General features: G+C 33.9%; 1 long non-coding RNA gene across 1 annotated transcript in view; it reads right to left on the reverse strand.

Moving 5' to 3' along the window:
- Positions 6700-18886, reverse strand: part of LOC110262098 — a 49757-nt gene continuing 37570 nt past the window's right edge. Inside the window, exons 3-4 of the long non-coding RNA XR_002346651.1 lie at positions 9961-10093; positions 6700-8332 (exon numbers count right to left, since the gene is read on the reverse strand). This is a non-coding gene — a long non-coding RNA (uncharacterized LOC110262098). The remainder of the gene's footprint in view (positions 8333-9960; positions 10094-18886) is intronic.

The raw sequence follows: 18886 nt of genomic DNA on the forward strand, positions 1-18886 counted from the left end.
TAAAATACTCAATCTCTTTATGTATTTACAATCCATCCATGCCTCAGAACAAAAGAATAATCTAGTAATTATTATTCCCAATGCCATTGGACTGGTTATGAGATACATAATCTCTCAATAAGTATTAGGGAAAGCCCAGGAAAAATACACTTTTACCACCTTGGTCATATTTAAAAAGACCAGATAGTTACAAGCATTTACACACATGCACAGTTACATGTGCATATATATGTAAGGATAGGAAATTATGAAAGAATACAAGGGCAAGGAAGTCAATTAAATTTTAAACAAATAAATTTTATTTTTTGTTTTATCTTTTTTTATTTTGCCTTTTTGTCTTTTTAGGGCTGCACCCACAGCATATGGAAGTTCCCAGGCTAGGGGTCTAATCAGAGCTACAGCTGCCGGCCTATACCACAGCCACAGTGACGCCAGATCCGAGCCGGGTGTGTGACCTACACTACAGCTCAAAGCAATGCCAGATCCTTAACCCACTGATTGAGGCCAGGGATTGCACCTGCAACCCCATGGTTCCTAGTCAGATGCGTTTCCACTGTGGCATGACGGGAAATCCAACAAATAAATTTTAAAAACACAACTTAAAAGGGGCCTAAGAAATTCACTATGAAACATTAAAATTTTTAATGATGGTAGTTTTAGAAGAAGCTTAGTGAATTAGAACTTTTTTGTTTGTAAGAAAAAGATATCTAACTTGACTCACATCATCAAATCATGGGAAGGGTAGACATGAATATTGCTGGCCTCATGTTCTTCTACCTTGACCAAAGAGGAACTTCTTTCCCAGTTCAGTTTAGAAAAACCCTTGACTGACTTAGATTAGAATCCCATCCAGAAGTGCTTCTTAAACTTTAATGTGTATAACAACCACCTGGGAATTTTGCTAAAGCGAAAATTCTGATTATAAAGAATAAATATACCTGGAGTAGAGTTTAAGATTTTACATTTCTAATAAGCTCTCAAATGAGGCTGAAGCTGCTAATCCTCAGAATTTCAAAAAAAAAAAAAACTGATGCTAATTTCCTGCTGCCAGATATTCTGATTTAATTGGAATGAAGTGAGGTCTCAATATTGGGATTATAAATTCCCCCAGGGCAACATTTGAGAAGCACTGCTTTAGAGTTAAGACATTTCAAAATTTCCTGATCAGAAGACTCATTAAAATACCCATTTTTACTAATAAAATCTAGTATTTACCAGTTTAAATACCAGACCCCATCCCAGACTCACTAGATCTGAGTCTCCTAGAGAAAGGCCTGGAAAGCAATATCTTTAATAGGTGATTTCTTAGCAACAGGAAAGTTTGGTAAACACTTCCCTAGAGCAATCGTAAAGGCCAGGATATGATGTATATTACTGGCCCCATGGGTTATGAATCCACTTTAAGACCAATCACTCTCTACTAGAGAAAAAGCATCATGTAACATACCCCTTTAGATCTCCTTTGAAGAAGGTTGATGAAGAGGAAAATTGGTTCTTCAAAGGGATAGAAGAGTGTGAATCATCACTATGGGAATTATTGTGAGTGAGAGAGCCTGCCTCTTAATTTGTACCTATTAAAGTTATCACCCAAAGCAGAATTTTTAATGGCTAAATCACATACTCAGTTGTATAAGCAGATATTATCTGTGCTATTTTTTGTTTTTTAAATATCTATGTAATGACATCTCAAAATTTGTATTATAATATTTGGATTTCTTTTGGCCCATAAATTATCTATAGGAGGATTTCCAATCAAGTTACTTTTCAAGACTCTAGTGATGTTTATAAGTAACATATAAATGTTTCTTAACAAATACCCTGGGAGAATTTTAGTTAGAATAATAAAAGTATGCTAGCCTGCTGAAACTAAAAGTTACTTTTTGTGTTTATGTTGATTCACACACAGTGCAAGGCACTGTTCTAAGGTTCAAAATGTCTCCATATTACCAAGAGAAATGCACTTGTCCCAGAGGTATTGAAGACATCGTGTGGATTGTATAACCTCCATAATTTCCCCTTTCAAATGACATTGACTCTTTAAAAGGTGCGGAAGTGCGAAACCCAGTTTGAAGGAAACAGTAGTTTTGCAAAAAATCAGTACATTGTACAACTATAAATGTAATCAAATTCATTGAGTAATTTAAAAAAAACAGTGCTTTTTAATGATTACCTTTTCTCACACAGTAGACAGAATAAGAAGGACATTTTTATAGTATAAATCATGATTTGGATAAAACTGATTTGTTTAGATACAGCAAGACCAATAGAAATGGTTGCAATTTGGTTGTGCAGCCATTTTTTATAGCATTCCTCAGTGCTTGTGGTACTGGGAAAACAAAACAATAAGGAAACATAAAAATAAAAATGATCTCCACTCCTACCCTTGGTATTTTATTTTGGTTCCCTTCATCTGAGTATATATAAATTCTCTTGAGGAAATTTAGGAGTAACCTTGTGAAGGGTTTACCTGCCCTGTTCACAGCTATGCACTAATGCTTAAACAGAGGATGGCATATAGGAAGAGTTCAATAAATATTTCTTAAGTAAACGAATGTGCTTATTCAGTTTCTTAACCTGAACTGGAGTAATCCTGTGGAAAAGGGGGTGTCAAGTTCTTTTCTTATACCTCCTTTTATCCATCCATCTTATTTACTATTTTCCTTAATTATCTTAACCTCTCTTAATTCTAGGGGTTGGACTTAGTGTTTAAAATAATTCTCTATGCCTTAAATTCACCTCTCCCTTCCTGACCAACAAATGCAAGATTTGAATTGGAAACATTTTTTTCTCCTGTTCTTCTACATGTACTAAACAGCCTTACTTCTTAATCCTATTTTTGCCTTCTGCTCCAAGATATTTGGTAGAGAAAGAATCTCAGTACTGGATACAGATTTCTTTGTGACTTGGTACAGTCATCCTACCATTAGGAGATTTCTTGCAGAATTTGTTACTCGAGGAATAAAATACAAAATTTGACATGAGCAAATATAATACATAGTCCCTAATTTCTGAAAGCATTTATAACTTCTAGACAGTTTGTCATCAGTAAAATCTTAAAAGAAATGTCTCTGTATGTTTAGTCCATAGATTTAATTTATAATAGTATCCTACATTACTGACACTGTGCTAATTTTTACACAGAACCTACAGAAGTTTTCTAAAAACTTGAAAAAAATTTGAAGGAAATCTTCAATAGTAAATAGCTTAAATGGTAGAGGACACCATAATGCTGTAACCCTGCAATGTAACAGGAGTCCTCTTTGGCACTTTGCATGTATTCTAACTCATAGCATAGCTGTAAAATAGATGTCTCCAATATAAGCAAGAGGACTCATTCTAGCTAATTCGAATGAAAGAAGACTTCATTAAATCAAAGATTCAGGTCTGGGATAATTGAAAATATATACCATGAGCTGAGTCCAAAGCTTATGGGCATGTAGCTCACTCTGGGCCGTGCATAGCAACTGGACCTCTGCCAGTGCTGTCTCTGGAAACTAAACATCTCTTACTATCTTCACCAGCCAGGGAAACTCCTTCCTCAAGTAATTCAAAATCCAGGTTTCATATCTTGTTGGCAAAGTCTTGGTTACACGCCTTCATTCCATCTGCAAGGGAAGCTGGGTAAGTCAGATTTGTCTCTCAGAAAGGTGAGACATGAGATATGGAGAAGTCCCAAAGCTAGAAGGCATTTTTAAAAGAAACTATGTAGGCAGAAAAGTTCGCTAGAGTAAATATTAGAACCACACATGTTACAGAAGACTAAAACTCACTTAATTTCTCAAAATTCCATAGCAAAGCTTAACTTCAAACTTGGTTCTTTGTGGCTCCAAATCTGTCTCTGTGCTTTGCAGCAATGTCTTCTGTACATGGCACTGCTATATTTCTCTAGTTAAAGCATTTTTTCACATTATTTTTGAGATAAAATTGGCATAGCATATTGTTTTAGATATACAACATGACTTCATATATATATAATATATTGTGAAACTATCACACAGTAATTAATAGACATCACTACACCTAGCTACATTTTTTTCTTCTAGTGAGAATTTATAACATCTATCTTCTTAGCCACTTTAAAATATACAAAACAGTATTGTTAACTAGAGTCACCATACTGTACATTACATCCACAGGACTTATTTATGACTGTAAATTTGTACATTTTGATCATTTTACCCATTTCACCTCTTCCCTATCCCCTTCTTCTAAAAACCACCAATCATTCTCTGTATCTACAGGCTAAGTTGCTTTTTTTTGTCCTTGCTTTGAGGTTTTTGTTTGTTTGTTTGTTTGTTTTTTGTCTTTTTAGGGCCACACCTCTGGCATATGGAAGTTCCCAGGATAGGGGTCGAATTGGAGCTATAACTGCTGGCCTATGCCACAGCCACAGCAACATGGGATCCGAGCCATTTCTGTGACCTACACCACAGCTCATAGCAACATTGGATCCTTAACCCACTGAGTGAGGCCAGGGATTGAACCCATGGATACTAGTCAGGTTCATAACCCACTGAGCCACTGAGCAACAATAGGAATGCCAATCCTCAGACTTATTTTGAATCTGACTGTTTATCTCTTTTTTTTTTTTTTTTTTTTTTTTTTGCTATTGAGTTATGGAAGTGCTTTATCTGTTTTAGATATTAACCCTTTATTAGATTTATGATTTGCAAATATGTTCTCTAACTACATTGACTTTTTTATTTGGTTGATGGCTTCCTCTGATTAGTAGAAGCTTTTTACTTTGATGTTTCACACTGGTTTATTTTTGCTTTTTTTGGCCTTTGAGTTTGGTGTCAAATCCAAAAAATCTTTGCCGAGACCAATGCCAAGGTGCATACTGCCTGTCTTCTAGTATTTTTATGATTTCAGGTTTCCAAGTTTTAGTGTAAAACAGATCCTTGAGAAGGATCTGTATTCTTTTGCTTTTTGATGGAATATTCTGCAAAAGTTCTTCAAGTCTTTATGGTTTGATGTGTCATTTAATTTTTATGTTTGCTTATTCATTTTCTGCTTGATAACTTATTAATCAACAAAAGTAGGGTATTGAAGTCCCCTACTATTATTACATTGCTGATGTCTTTATACCTGTCAGTAATTGCTTTATATATTAGGTGTTCTTATGTTGGGTACATAAATATTTACAAGTCTTATATCCGTTTTGTGGAATGACCTCTTTATTACTACACAATAACATTCTTTTTCTCTTAATACACTCCTTAAAAATTTTGTCTGATATAAGTATAGCTTTCCCAGTGTTTTTTTTTTTTTGGTTTTAATTTGCATGGAATGTCTTTTTTCTATCTTGTATTTTTCAGTATCTATGTATTCTTAAAGTTGAGGTTAGTCCTTTGTAATCAGCATATAGTTGGGTCTTGTTTTTCTTGTGTGATTTGTTAAATCTATTCAGCCACTGAATGTGATCACAGTAGTTTTTTAAATATAGTTGATTTACAGTGTTGTATTAGTTGCAGGTATACAGCAAAGCGGTTAAGATATGTATAAATATATGTACACAAATACATATACTATATATATATAATTTTTAAAAAATTCTTCCATTGTAGGTTATTATAAGATATTGTAGTTTCTAGTGCTATACAGTATGTTGTTGGTTATCGATTTTATATATAGTAGTGTCTATCTGTTAATTCCAAATTCCTAGTTTATCCCTTCCCTCCCCTTCCCCCTTTGGTAACCATAAGTTTGTTTTCTATGTCTGTGATTCTATTTATGCCTAGTAAATAAGTTCATTTGTATCATTTTTAGACTGCACAGATAGGTGATATTGTATTGTCTTTGTCTGACTTACTTTGCTTAGTATGATAATCTCTAGGTCCATCCATATTTTTGCAAATGGCATTATTTTTTGTGGCTGAGTAACATTCCATTTTATATACATATATGTATATATAACATGCACATATATGTATGTACACATGAAAGGAGATGGGTGTCTTGTGTCCCTCAAAATCCCAAACTCTGAATAAAATTACATACATGTGTGCATATTCATATATGTATGTAAGTGTGTATACATACCACATCTTCTTTATCTGTTCATGTGTCAATAGACATTTAGGTTGCTTCCACATCTTGGCCATTATAAATACTTCTTCTGTGAACACCAGGTGGCATGTATCTTTTTGAATTAAAGTTTACATCTTTTCTTTGATATATGCCCAGGAGTGGGATTTCAGGATCATATAGTAACTCTATTTTTAGTTTTTTAAGGAGCCTCCGCACTGTTCTCCATAGTGTTTTCACCAATTTACATTCCCACAAGTATAGGAGGGTTTTTTCCACAGCCTCACCAGCATTTATTATTGTGGTAACTAATTTTTAGCATAAGCATACTGTTAACAGTTATAATATTTCAAAAAATTTGTGAGACTTGAATCCATTTTAGGAAATGTAAAGGGATGTAAAGATAAAAATTTTGGAGTTCCCTATGTGCCACAGTGGAAACGAATCCTACTAGTATCCATGAGGGTACGGGTTTGATCCATGGCCTTGCTTAGGAGGTAAAGGATCTGGCATTGCTGTGAGCTGTGGTGTAGGTCACATATGCAGCTTGGATCCCACATTGCTGTGGCTGTGGTATAGGCCAGCAGCTATAGCTCCAATTCATCCTCTAGCCTGGGAACTTTCATATGCGGCAGGTGCAGCCCTAAAAAGAAAAAAAGATAAAAGCATATGTATTTTCAAAGAACATAGAAAGCAAATAACTGTTACTTTGATGTGTGCATTAGAGTTTTCCAGGGAAACAGAATGCATGTGTGTGTGTGTATGATGGAGGGTTGATTTTATACAGTTTATGCTTATGAGATTATGGAGGTGGCAAATACAAAATCGCAGACTGGGCCAGCAATCTTGTTCATAAAGAGAGTTAAGTACTGAGGCCCTTATGTTTTCTTTTTTTTTTTCCTTTGTTTCATAATAATTTTAGGTGGGAAGAATCTACCTTCTCATAAGTATTACGTAATGGAAAATTAGAGCCCTAGTTACTTAATGGAGTATAAACAGAGCAAGTAATTATATGCATGATTTTTGCCTTTAATCAAAATCTGTCAAATATTCAAAACATGGAAGAGTCAATTTATGTCTATGATTATGCGTAGATGCAATGGCTAGGTCTACACATAGAATAAAATTATAAAATTTTAGAGTGCAGTTAGACTCAAATACTCCATCAAAATACATAATGTTGTATTCTATTCATGTAATTATGATATTGAGGTAAATTTATAATATCGGCATATGGATAAAAGTCCTTCATTGAAGCGAGAAACTGAAAATGTCAGAAAGCCAGTATTATCATATTAATTTCAATGAGTATGTCTTATGCTTTATATTTACACTATATCTCCTTTTCTTTCCTTTCCACTTTCTTTTTAAACAAGTTATAAATAAATGAAACTTTTTCTTCCAAATCATGGAATGCAGATCATAGTTTCAAGGTTTTGCTATACAAGTCAGGTAAGTTAAGAAAGGCATGCATTTTTTAGTGATATGGAACAGATAAATATGGTTAGAACCAAGGTGTTTTTCAGACTGTGCATAGCTAGCCTGCCAAGTAATAGCTTTCCAATGACATACTAGATAAATCCTTAGAAAGAAAAACAGAACAAGGCAACAGTAATTCTACACTCTGTACAAATTGTACCTTACTGTCTAAGCCTAAGGATAGGACAGCCATATTTTTAGGTTTTTCATGAATGCTAGTCTGTATTTTTCTGCAATAGAGTAACTTTGATCTTTGAGCAGAAGATAATTAAAACAGAAAATAATATGTCGTATGTTGGAAATATTCTCTCTACTTAAACTTCACACTTACGTAGAAGAATCTGCCATTGGAGTTAGGCAGCTAGAATATGCTACTTTTCGTCTTTGCTTTTTGACTATTGACCTTGTCTATTTGGTTTGCATCCCTGTAGCTACTTTTACTCCACTACTTGAATTATACAATCAAAAAGACTCGCCTGTGTGTTTCTTAAATGGATTATCACAATTGCATTTTGAATTCTAGTTATGAAATTTAATTAGCATGTAAGCATTATTATATGAAATGTGCTTGTAAAAATTTAGTTAATAAAAGCTAGTTGAAATAAACACATGATATAGGTAATTGTCTAACTCAGAACAGGTGGTTATAACAAATTCCTGTAGACTGGATGACTTAACAGAAATTTATTTTTCAACTTTTTCCCTGAAGTTCTCAGGATTGCTATAGGCTGCAAAGTCCAAGACTGAAGCTCTAGCAGATCTGGTATTTAGGGAGTATATACTCTTCCTTGTTTGCAGACAACCATCTTTTTCCTGTATATAAGAACTGGGAGGAGAAAGGGGCAGGAAAGGGATAGAGATTGACATAGACATAGGGCATTAGTGCTTTGGTCACTTCATCCCCTTATAAAGACACTAATCCCATTCATGAGGGTTCTAGCCTCATGACCTAATTACCTCTCAGATGCCCCACCTCCTGATACAATCATATTGGAGGTTAAGATTTGAACATATGAAATATGGGGGACATAAACATTAACTCCATAGCAGAAAATGATACTAATGGGTGGCTGACTCTAATTATAACTGAATGCAAATGCTAGTTAATCCCTGTAGGGATTCTTCCCACAGTTTGCATAGTAAATACATTTTTTTATATTTAAAAAGAATAAAACAAAATTAATATACAACAATTTATATTATATATGTTTTATATAAATATTATATATATATATTATAAATTAATATACATTAGAGCTTAGGTTAAATTGAAATATTTAGGGAGTTCCCCTTGTGGCTCGGTGGGTTAAGACCCAGCTAGTATCCATGAGAATGTAGGTTCAATCCCTGGCCTCACGCAGCAGGTTAAGGATCTGGCATTGGTGTGAGCTGTGATGTAGGTTGCAGATTTGGCTCAGATCCCATGTGGCTGTGTCTGTGGCTGTGGCATAGGTCAGCAGCTGCAGCTCCAATTTGCCCCCTTTCGTGGGAACTTCCATATGCCACAGTGCGGCCCTGAAAAATAATTAAAATATTTATATTATGTACCTATTACATTTTTATGATTATATGCTTTGCCAGATTTTAAATGGATTGACCAACAGAATTTCTGTTGTCTCCTCATATTCTCATTTCATGACTAAAAATGTGTATAAATTTTGCCCTTGTGTAAAGATACTTATTGAAGATACTGGAAATGTATGTTTAAGTTGATATGTTCTTGTCATTTTTACTTCTCTAAACTAAAAACCTCTCATAAGGATAATTTTTAAGTCCCTCATTAAACATGTATTAGATTGACCAAAAATTATTATTATTTGACCATGGAAGTATATTCTGGCCTTATAAATAACTAAGCATTATATTTCACTTTTCATCATTTCAAATGATGATAACAACAACAACTTAGTGGTGCTGAAGTCTTAGAAATTTAATTATCTTTGTCCCTCGGAATATGAGGCCTATTCTGAGTCCTGTAAGAGGCAACATCTTTTTAATTTTGACTCTTAAGAACTTTTTATCTTTGTTATATTTTTAAATGACTTTATATTGTGGAGGATTATTTACTCTAAATCACTCTTCTGCTGATAATTTTTTAGGACACTGGTGTTTTTATGATTGGCTTCTTCAAGGATTTTTGTGCATTTTCTGTATATAAAACACACAAATAAATATGGGTTCTGGTTCTAGAGAAGTAGCTTTTAGAAAACAGTAAACAAAGAAACCTTTCATTTTCAGTAATTTACATCAACAGTAGTTCTATTGGAGATGGTGCTTTTTTCTCCTTGAAGTTATATACTGACTAGCTGGAGGTTCAGTAATCTTTAGAAGAAAGAGCTAATTCTAAGAAACATACCGAATTAATTTATCTAGTGAAAGTTTACTGAGTATTCGCTCTGGATTATTTTCTGTGGAGACACTGGAAATACAATGGAAAGAAAACTGAGTTGTTACCTTTTTTGAAATGAATATAGTCCAATGGAAGACTTAGACATGAACTAGTACTTGCAGTGTCTGATCAGTAGATGAAGTAAATGGTTTCCACTGAGGAGGGTGTGCTGCTTAGACTGAGATCAGGAAAGATTTCCTAAGAAATTAGAAGGAGAAGGAATTTACAGTTAGTGGGGCAAGATGTCATTCAAGGACTGGGGGAGACAATATGCAAATGATGTTCTGAAAGTGGACCCTTATGAGACACACACACACAATAGGATAAGTTACCTGAAGAAAACTTTTATCTTTTCTGATTCCAATAACAAATTATTTTATAGGAAAAAAAAAAGCAGGAGAGGAAGAAACTTGTTCATTTTCATAAACTTTCATTTATAGGATCAGATATCCATTTGTAGAAGCCTTGTAAATTTTGATTTAGTTCAAATTCTCCATTAACTTGATTTAGTAAACTTTTTTCTTTCATTTGACAGACTTTGTTACTTTGACTTGCCTAGTTGTTAAATAGCATTTCAACTCCCACACTCAGCAATCTAAAGTTGTTACTCTTAACAGCGTGTCATATAGTTCAATCTATGGCAAACTAAAAGCTAAATCTATTTTATCTATTCGTCCAAGAATCTACTATCAAAATGAGGTGGAAAAATTCCATCTTCCTTCTCGTTCATTATCTCCCACTAGTACCCTCATCTGCCAACGCTGCTTTTGGTTTTCACATGATGTTTCTGCTACTGACTCTGTAGTTTGCCTAGTCTACTACTTAGTTATGACTATGCTCTGTTAGCTTTTCCCATCATTCGGGAAGGAAGGAATGATTCCAGCTCATTTTGTTGTTGCTGCTACTTGCACACTGCTTGGAACATGTTGGATATTTAAGGAATACACTCATATTTTTCCTAGGAATGTCAATGAGAAACCTTCCTTTTTCTTCTTATTTCCTTTTGGGAGGGTTTTTTAAAGGAGGCTCCAAAAGGCATGGAAAAGTTTTTGTTTTAGTCTCTGTTTTATACCTACTCCTTAGAAAAGTGTCTAGCATGTAATAGTCATTAGATAAATATTAATTGGATTAACTATTTTATTTAATATTCATATTTTCTAAAGCATTATATATGAATTCAGCAGTCTTAGATATTGATGATAGGGCAATAAAGTTGTATCCAAAAAATTTAAGGCAAAAGCTAAAATGACATTAAATTTACTCCCAAATACTTTCCTGTTATTTAGCAAAATCAGGTGCAGTTATAACTTTTCAAAGTTAATATACATACCTTATTTAGTCAATGTTACTAGTGAGCAATTAAAATATACCCTAATAAATAACATTTCAATTTCAAGGTCAGAATGCTATGTGATTCTTAAGTGACTACATTTACTGATGATGTTGGCTGTGGTCCAAATGCAAAATATCATGGTTATTAAATATATTGGTTGGCATTTAATCTGTTAATTATTGTTTAAATAAAAAGTCCTTGACATTTTAAGAGTTATTTTCAATCATTGCTGTTACAGTGTGCTATACCTCTTTTCCTTGCAAAAAATAAATAAATAAATAAATAAGCCTCTGGCAAAAGAAATTGAATAAATAGTAACATTTAAATATACTTTCTATTGAATCAGTCGATATGATAAAAAGGCAGCCCAAGAATCCCTATGGAATGAGAATCACTCATTATTATTTTAGGTAGGTGGCTATGCATGCTTGGAGGTATAACACACTCAAGGTGACCACTACAATGTATAAGATAGTGATTGATTAGTAGGGATTTCTAGACTGCTTAGTTCAAGCTCTCATCCTCAAACCAGTGAAGCAGGAATAATTTCTTGTAGAAATCATACTCTGATGTCTCAATTTTCTTCTTAGTGTTATAGCTGATATCAAATATATTCTCCAGCCAAAACTTAGACAAAAGATTTCATAATTAAAAAGAATAAATTTCTAGCTTTAGAAGTTCAACATGTGTCAGTAAAAATGCTTTTAGGTGATATCAATTAATGGCAAATATAAAGAACTTTTTAATATTTTGATTGAAGTAAAAAATACTAGAAAATATGACAACTGGAACAATATGAATACTGAGTAAATTTTGATTATATTGACATTATTGGAGTTCCCATTGTGATGTAGGGGAAACAAATCCAACTAGGAACATGGGGTTGTGGATTTGATCCCTGGCCTTGGTCAGTGGGTTGAGGATCCAGCACTGCAGTGGGCTGTGATGTAAGTCACAAACGTGGCTCGGATCTGGCATTGCTGTGGCCATGGTGTAGGCAGGCACCTGTAGCTCTGATTGGACCCCTAACCTGAAAACCTCCATATGCTGCAGTTGTTGCCCTAAAAAGCAAAAAAAAAAAAAAAAAATTGATTATAAGTGTGATAATAACACTGCTGCTATGTTTTTAAAATGGTCCATTTGGCATTTCACATTGACACATTTACAAATAAAATCATTCAATATTTGGGATTGGCTTCACAATGGTAAAATTTAAAAAAAGTAGGAGAAGTAGGTGCAATATGAATGAAATAAGATTACTGTTGAGGCAATAATTGTTAAAAGTATGTTGATGGGTCCGTGAGGTTTGTGATAAAAGATAAAAGCATTCTTCTTTTGTAAATGTTTTTATCCTCTATAATAATAATGTTAAAACAAAAAGTAGAAGCAGAATTCTCTGCTGTATAAAAATGAAGTCTAGTAAGGAGAAATGTATGTCCTTCACTGCAAAAGTAAAGAGAAATTACATCAGGCTATATATACCAAGCTTTTTCTTCTCAACTTATGTTGCGTATACAAACAGAACTACCATTTTGAGTCAGCTTTGCATATTTACTCTTTAATTTTTTCTGCTCTGTGATATTTTTAGTTCATTGAAGAAAGCTACTTTTTTAAAAGTTTTTTTTGTTTCCTCTACAGTATGTAAATGCAACAACTATACACTTGGTGTTGAAAATATGCCATTTAATTAATAATTTTAACTATGAATGTAAGATGAAAATTTCTATCTGCAGTAACCATAATATTCAAATTAAAATACAAGAAAATGTCAGTGGATGGATATATACATCAGATGAAACTAAGGAAGGTTTTTATTTTAGCAAACTACTCAAAGCCAGAAAGTGGTAAACACAACAGAACAGAAATCTTAAAAAGAAATATAGTTGGTCAAAAGTGTAAGCAGAATAAGAGAAAATTAAGTGCAGAGCCTCTAGAGATTATGAGAAAATACAACTTAAATGTGAAAGGGATACTAATTTCTACCATGTGCCAGGCAGTATTATAAAAAGTAGGTTTAAAGCAATAAATAAAATTCCCATCTTCATAGAATATTTTTGTACCAGCTTTATCAAGATATAATTGACAAAGTTGTAAGATATTTAAAGAAAGTGATGATCTGATATATGTACATATTGTAAAAGAAGTTTCCCCATCATGTTGACATATTCATCACCTCACATAGATTCCGCCCTCCCAACTTGGTGAGAACATGTAAGTTCCACCTTCTTAGCAAATTTAAGTGCTACAATACAATGTTATTAACTACAGCCACCGTGTTATACAATAGATCCTCATACCTTATTCAACCTATAACTGAAAATTTGTACCTCTTTACCAACTTCTCCCTATTTTCACTACCCCTTGGCTCCTTTTCTACTTCCAACTTCTATAAATTTGACTTTTTAAAAATATTGTACATATTAGTGATATACACAGTATTTGTCTTTCTCTAATTCATTGCACTTAGCATGTTGTGCTCTAGGTTTATCAATTTCACTGCAGATGAGGGGATTTACTTCTCCTTTGAATAATATTATATTCAAATAGTATTTGGAATAATATTCCTGTGTTTGTGTGTTTATGCATGTGTAGTGTATCACAGTTTCTTGATCCCTTCATACATTAATGGACATTTAGGTTGTTTTCATACATTGGCTACCATAAATAATGCTGCAGGAACATGGGAGTACAAATATATCTTTGAGATAATGGTTTTGTTTCCTTTGCTATATACTCAGAAATGGGCTTGCTGGCTCATATGGTAGTTCTATTTTTAATGTGTTGAGAAATCTATATTCTGTTTTCCATAATGGCTACTCCAGATTACATTTCAACTAACTGTACACTAGGGTTCTCTTCTCTATATATCCTTGCTAGCATTTCTCTTGTCTTTTTGATAAGAGCTGTCTTGATTGGTGTAAGGTGATAGCTTATTGTGCTTTTGATTTGCATTTCCCTGATGATTAGCAATGTTGAGCAATTTTAATGTACTTATTGGCCATTTCAGTGTATTCTTTGGAAAAATGTTTATTCAGATCTTAGCCCATTTTTCAAGTTATTTTGTTTATTTACTATTAAGTTTTTTGAGTTCCTTATATATTTTAGATATTAACACTTTATCAGATATGCAGTTTAAAAATATTTTATCTCATTCCATAGATTGCCTTCTCACTTTGTTAATAATTTTCCTTGCCAAGCAAAAGGTTTTTAGTTTGATGGTATCATATTTCTTTATGTTTGCTTTTGTTACCAAATTTAAAAAAATGATTGCCAAAAATGAATGACAAGGAGCTTATTGCCTGTTTCCTTCTAGGAGTGTTATAATTTCAGGTCTTACACCCAAGTCTTTAATGCATTTTGAGTTGACTTTTGTCTATGGTATAAGATAAGGGTCAAATTCCATTCTTTTGCATGTGGCTGTCCAGTTTTCCCAACACTACTTATTGAAGAAACTATCCTTTCCCCATTGTATATTCTTAACTCCTTTGTCAAAAATCAACAGACCATATATGTGTGGGTAATTTATGGATGCTCACTTCTGTCCCATTGATCTATGTGTTTGTTTTTATGCAAAAATGACATTGTTTTTTAAATTATTTATTTCTTTTTTCTTTTTAGGGCCACACCCATGGCATATGGAAGTTCCCAGGCTAGGGGTCTAATTGGAGCTATAGCCCCTGACCTACACCACAGCCACAGCAACATCAGATCCAGCTGTATCTGCAATCTAGACTGCAGCTCATGGCAATACCGAATCCTTAAACCACTGAGAGAGGCCCGGGATCAAACCCAGATCCTCATGGATACTAGTCAGGTTTGTTAACCATGAAGCCACAATGGGAACTACCCAAAAACGCATTGTTTTAATCACTGCAGCTTTGTGATTTAGTTTGAAACCAGGAATTGTGATATCTCCAGTTAGTTCTTACTCGAAATTTACCTGTCAAACATCACATAATTACTATGTGTAGGAGTGGGAAGCAATATGGTATCCTTGTTACCAATGACTTTCTCATTTCCTCCTGTAGGTTCTTTTTCACTGAAGGTAGCTTATTTGCCCATCTGCTTTCTTCTGGTGAGCCTTGGGTGAGGGAGGAAGAGGTGCAAAGCTGAAAAAGTAGATCCAACCACAGATGGCCACACAAATCTAAGATGGTTTTTGTTTGTTTTTAATCTTTTTATGGCCACACCTGCAGCATACAGAAGTTCCTAGGCTATGAGTCAAACTGGAGCTACAGCTGCCGGCCTATACCACAGCCACAGCAATGCCAGATCCAAGCTGTGTCTGTGACCTACGCAACAGCTCATGGCAATGCCGGATCCTTAACCTACTGAGTGAGACCAGGGATCAAACCCAAATCCTCATGGATACCAGTCGGGCTCATTTCCACTGAGCCATGATGGTGTTTTTCAATAGTGGTGGTTCTTCTTGGTACTTCATTACTGGTGGGAACATCAGTACTCAATTATGAAGCCATGGATCATTCACTGAACTTTTCTGTTAGCTTATCTGTAAGAAGAGTGATCTTTCCAGCTTCTGATTCTTGGAGTCTATACACAGTCTTCTTCATCAGGCCTATTCAGGTAATTTCAACATGTGCTTGGTCTGTCTCTTACCTCTCAGATTTTGCAAAGCACACATGATCTTTCTCTTCATAAAATGGTAATAATGATTAATCCATCAAATTACTGATTAACCTACATAACAAACTGAATTTCCTTCTGAAGACAGACCTCCGGGTGGAGATCATATGCTAGTATATGAAAAGTGGGTCGAAAGTAGTTCTTTGTGGAAATAGTTCATACTTTCTCCTCACTTGGCTGATTTAGTTAGATATAGCATGGTGTGAAATCAATGAACTATATCATATGACCTCTTTGCTTCTCTCTGAAATACAGCAGGCTATCTGTATCTTTGTATTACCTAAGTCAATTGGCTAATTTATTGGGAAGGGAAATGGTGATGAAGAAAGAGGAGGTATAGGACAAAAAGGAGAAAGAAAAGGAGGAAGGAAGAGAGATTTTTGAGCCCATATAAAACTTGGAGTCCTCTGTGAAGTTTTAAAAATCTTGATGCCCTGGGACTACTCCAGATCAATTATATTAGAATTTCTTAGGGTGGAACTCAGGAAGCTGTGCAGTCAAGTTTGAGAACAAATAACATAGAGTAGATAACCCACTCCTTAAGTTTCCAAATTTCAGTAAGTTCTAAGTAGTGTATCAGGATCAACTAAAATACCAGGATTGCTATTTGTTCTCTTACCACCACTTAGTGTCTGTATGAACTCAGTCAATTCACTCTCCAAGCCTGGAAGCTTGAGACAGTACCATGTTTCCCTTGGGAGGCTTTGAGTATTAAATGGGTTAATGTACAATGAATATATAGCACTTTATCCAGAATTGAAGAGTTTTGTAACCTGGGAAAACTGAGGAAATGTTCACCCAAATAAATATTTTTGTATGCTGTAGATCAAATGGTAAATCCAGGTTAATAAATAGTATTGTTAAAAATGATTTTTCCAGGCTTTTGAAATCAGATGGTCCTAGATTTAAGCTGAACTACCCATTTTCTAGCTTTGTGTTCTTGGAGAATTATTTAATCTTTCTGAGTTTTAGTTATCACATCTATAAATTGGAGATAATATGTCTATTGGAATTGTTATAATAAAATAAGAGCATAACATAGTGTATGACATATAAGAAGAGCTCAGGACATGTTAGATATGATTATTTCATAATTGTTATTTTTGGTATACTTTTAGAATTTCTTTGGCTACTGCAATTATTGTTACAGTACTGAAAGAAGATGTGGCAAAAGTAAGGGTCTAAAAAATAGAAGACAGTACACAAGTTGACCTTTTATCTATATTTTTTGACACTCAACATTTTTATTTTCCTATAATTTTAGTAAGCAAAAACTGTTTAAAATACACAATAAACTGTTTAGACCAAAATAAATATCTAGCACCATTGTAGTAGTGGGAATACACATAATTTAAGAGGTTATCTATCCCATAGTAACAGTAGGAAAATAAACTTGGAATAGAGAATTTGTAGAACTGACACAGAAAGACAGGAAATAAATGTTCCTAGTAGATATAGATATGCATAGTTGCTTTTAATTTTTCATTATTTACTGAGACGTTTCTTTTTCTGATAGTTTACAAGAATCTACAGCTTCTTCTCTTCCATTATATCTCGATATAATTGTTTTTAACATCAAATTAAAATTATGGAAGCTAATTATAAAATTAGAGAAGCTCTTAATAGCATAAGGAACAGTTAATTTCTCCTTGTATATATATTTTTGTTGTTTATTAAGAGTAACTTAAAAATTTTTTGCCTTTAGAAATAATAGATTTGCTGAATTTGGCAAATATTCATTGCATAATGCATTCTACATTTGCAAATCAAATATGATAACATCTCAGTCATTTTCAGAAACTTAATTGCATCTTGATTTGTCACAAAATTGAGAAAATGTTCCCTATTATCGTTCTAGAAGGTAAGAGTTACATCACTCTGCAAAGTTCCTAAATTATTAACTGATGAGGTGAATAAATTTGTTAATAGGTCAGGCTTGAGGTCTCAGTCGTGGTGACTAGTGGACTAAGACTCTGAAAAAGGTTCCAAGGCCCCAGATTTTCTGAATAAAACCAATCCAAGGCTTGTGAGTTTCATGCTCAGCAATTTTTTCCTGTAACCCCTCTATTTACTCTTGTTTTGTTCATTATTTTACCTTTTTTTATTTTGACATATTGAAGAGGTGAAACAACAGTACAAAGAATTCCTAATAATCATTATCCAAATCCCCCAAATGTTTACACTGTCACAATTGCTTTTCCTTCTTTCTCTTCCCTCTCTTTTCCTTTCTCTTTTTAAAGAGTGACCACACAGAGATGAATAGTAAAATAACTGAAATGAAAATTATTATGGAAGGAATAAATAGTAGACTAAATGATTGAGAAGTAAGGATCAGTGAGCTGGAATGCAGAGTAGTGGAATTTTACTGCCACTGAACAGAAAAAAAAAATAAGAAAAAAGAACTAAAAGATATGAGGACAGTTTAAAAGACCTCTGGAACAACATCAAGCACACCAATGTTCACATTATAGGGATCTCAGAAGAGAAGAGACAGAGAAAAGGCCTGAGAAAATATTTGAAAAAATAGTAGATGAAAACCTCTATAACCTGGAAAAGGCAATAGTCATACAAGTCCAGAAAATGCAGAGACCCGTATAGTATTAACCCAAAGAGGAACACACCAAGACACACTGTAATCAAAATGACAAATGTGAGAATCTAAAAGCAACAAATAACATACAAGGGAACTCTCTTAAGACCATCAGCTGATTTTTCATCAGAAATTCTGCAGGACAGAAAGGAGCAGCAGGATATATTTAAAGTGATGAAAGAGGAAAACCTACAACCAAGAACACTCTACCCAACAAGGCTCTCATACAGATTTAATGGAGAAATCAAAAGCTTTACAGATAAGCAAAAGCTAAAGTAATTCAGCATCACCAAACCAGCCTTAAAACATATTTTAAAGTAAGTTCTCTAGGCGAAAAAGAAAAGAGCACAGATAGGAACAAAGTTATGGAATGAAAAAGCTCACTGGTAAAGGCAAACTTACAGTAATGGTAAGAAATTATCCA

The sequence above is a fragment of the Sus scrofa genome, chromosome 1 (assembly GCF_000003025.6).
Source record: "Sus scrofa isolate TJ Tabasco breed Duroc chromosome 1, Sscrofa11.1, whole genome shotgun sequence".
NCBI lineage: Eukaryota > Metazoa > Chordata > Mammalia > Artiodactyla > Suidae > Sus > Sus scrofa.